The sequence below is a fragment of the Kogia breviceps genome (assembly GCF_026419965.1).
Source record: "Kogia breviceps isolate mKogBre1 chromosome 20 unlocalized genomic scaffold, mKogBre1 haplotype 1 SUPER_20_unloc_2, whole genome shotgun sequence".
Classification (NCBI taxonomy): Eukaryota; Metazoa; Chordata; class Mammalia; order Artiodactyla; family Physeteridae; genus Kogia; species Kogia breviceps.
In genome coordinates, this window is record NW_026711568.1 from 14,236 (window position 1) to 17,500 (window position 3,265).

The window sequence follows — 3,265 nt, forward strand, 5'->3', positions numbered from 1 at the left end:
CGAGGATCCAGAGAGAGGAGGTTTTCTTTCCAGAGAGAAAAACGTTCCCCCCCACCCCCACCCCCACCCCCCAGGGTTACAAGCACGAGAGGTCAGACGTCGCCGTTCCCGTTGCCGGTAGACCGTAGAAAATCTTCCTGCCCACGTCTATTGACAATCGGACTCCTCTTCAAGACACCGTGGGATGGGCGGGTGAAGGAATGCAAGGGGAGGGGCAGGGGGGAGGTTGGCCAGGGAGCAACCGGCTGGGCCGCCGTCTCGTCTCGTCTCGTCTCGTCTCGTCTCATGTCGTCTCGTCTCGTCTCGTCTCCCGTCTGCCATAGCCCCGACCGGATGCTGAAAGGACAGAATGGACTTGCTCCACCCACGTGTGCCCCGCCACCCCCACCATCTTTCAACGGGCTGTTGTTGCCGCCTCGGCGTGAAAGTCGGTTAGAACATCTCCGTGATACTGGGTACAGTCCCTTTCGTGTGAGCCTCCATTTTGACGACGACAGACAGCCCTTTATGCCAGGGCAGAGAAGACTTCCGGGAAGAAAGATCCCATCATTTCTGGAACCGTTAGAACACATCGGTGTACAGACACAAGCCAAAGAAGACTTCACGTCGTTCCTTCCTCTTTGGACAACGCTTCCCGTGTCATCGAACCTCCCCAAGAAACTTAGTCAGTTTCATCTCTCTCATTTCTCAGGAGAGAGAACACATTTTTTGAGCTACTTGGAGGGCCCTCTCCTCCTGGATCCTATCTCTAAGTCCAAAGGACTTCATCGGTCCTTCAATTTGGGGGCAAGTGTGTCCAAAATATCCAAAAGATTGTAAGGCACTTCATCAGATGATAGGTCACCGTGAAACAGTGCTTCCTTAGGCACGTCACCAGCATCCCAAGGAAAGACTTGCTAGGCAGAGAGAGAAGCTTCTTTTTCAGTTCTGAGCCAGACCTGGTTCTTTGACTATCGAGAGGACTAAGTCGATGTGAGTCCTCCGAGACCTGATAAAGGCAGCCTAGAAAATAAGTGATGACTTTTGACAAAGACATAAGCTTTTCTCTCTCTCTCTCTCTCTCTCTCTCTCTCTCTCTCTCTCTCTTTCTTCCTTCTTTCCTTCCTTCCGTCCTTCCTTCCTTCCTTCCTACCTTCCTTCCTTCCTTCCGTCCTACCTTCCTTCCTTCCTTCCGTCCTTCCGTCCTTCCTTTCTTTTCCTTCCTTCCTTCCTTTCTTTCTTTCTTTCTTTCTTTCTTTCTTTCTTTCTTTCTTTCTTTCTTTCTTTCTTTCTTTCTTTCTTTCTTTCCCTCCTTAAAGATAAAGGAAAAGATCCTTTCCTAATCTAATCTAATCTCTCATGATGGACAGAGCAGACCGATAGAAGAAAAACCCAAACCCTAAACCCAAACCTGGTCCTTTGAACAGAGAGAGGCAACTAAATCTTAATTTGGCACTGGTTTCAATGTTGATGTGAAAAGTCATTTCTGTCTTTGTATCCATCCTCATCCAGTCCTGACCACAGATCTGATTCCTTTCGAAAGCCTCTTTTCTTCACACGCCTTTTCCAATCGTCTGTGCCCATTTTTAGCTTGTCCCTTGATTTCTTTCTTTCCCATTGAGAAATGACTACCTTTAGGACTAAAACCTCTCGCTCCTTCCCCCAAACCTCATCTCCATACTTCCTAATTTGCCTCCACCCGCGCGCCCCCCCACCCCCCCACCCCCCGGAAAAAAAAAAAAAAAAAAAAAAGTCCTCTTCCTCCCATGAGGATGGCGACATCAGGTTCAGGTCCTTAAAGAAGGACCACACACGTTCCTTCTTTACAATGCTTCGTCCTTGGACACTGTCTTTTTTCTTTTCTTTCTTTTTTTTTTTTTTTTTTCCTTCAGTGAAAGTAAGGAAGCCAACCGCAGTGAGCAGCGTGAACATGGAATACTGTGTAGAAGTCAAGGCTCCTACCTAGTACAGTCTTTCCCTAAAGCACAAGATCTAGCTAGGCGTGGAACCGAACATGCTCAGTCTCTCCTCCGTAAAAGGTCCAAAGAAGGGAGACCCTCAGACTTGTGGAGCCATGAACGTTTCAGTATTTTATCTTATGTGGCGATGATGTAGACACTCGCTGAGATTTCACCCTGTCATGGCACTTAGCCAAGCTGTAAGCCCAGAGATGACCAGAGATGCTGGAAAATCTTGAAGTCGGCCTACAGAAAACAAGCACTGGGGGGAAAGTTCCCCTTAAACATTCTTATCTCGTCCACACCTATGTCCTCTGTTTGTCATGAGCAATCCTACTTAGATGATTCGTGAACATTTCAGGAGACACGAAAGCAGTTCAGTTCAGTTCGTCGTGATCCCTACACCTCCCGCCCGCCCCCCTCCCCTTTCACGTGAGAGATTTTCTTCCTGATTTCAGAGGGGAGAAGTAAAGGAGAGTCAGAGCGTCCCTCTCGCGGTGTGGTGTTGTCACTCTAATTCCAAAACATCCGTACGCCACGGAGGCACATTTGGGGGCGTCCTACTCAGGGCCCCAAGACTTTCAGAGTCAAACCTAAGGAGGATGTAAATGTACTTCACGCCACCGAACCCGAACCGGTGAGGTGAACCCGGTGGCTTCCTAGGAGATGACGTGTCATCGGCCCACCAGTTTAAAACACAGAACCAAACACCCTCTCCCCGACGACTCGGAGCAAGTGAGTCCGTGGGTGTGTCGGAGAGGGTCCTCTGCTCCAGCTGGGTCCATAAGCACTGCACACGAGAGTAGGTAGGTAGGTGTTCACGGTGCCCTTGGGAAGGAAAGGCGGGGAGAATTTTATTTCGAAAAGCTTATCTCCTCACAGCATTGACACTACGAACGATGATGCAACTTCATCGGGGGGTGGGCGGGGGCGGTGAAGGAAGGCCAGGGAGCCCGGCCACATAGAAGAGCCACGGAGAGCGTCTGTGACCGCAAGGATGTCCACGTACCGGTGACTCCTCTCAGTTGGGGCGGGGAAGGGGGGCGCGAGATTCCCGTGTGTACGTCCGCATCGATCAGTCGTGGGAGAGGGAGGAAAAACGATGTTCCCTCCACGATCCTTCTGAGTTGTCGCCTGAGAAGTTCCTGTCCCCAAGAGACAGCTCGAGAAGAGAGCAACCCACGGCCGGGGGACGCGTGCACTGTGCCCCCCCCCCCCCACCACCACCACCACCACACACACACACGCACACACACACGCAGGAGAAGCCCAAGCCAGAATTCACTGACTCGAAACGAAACGGCGGGCTCTGAGCTTGAGCTTGAGCT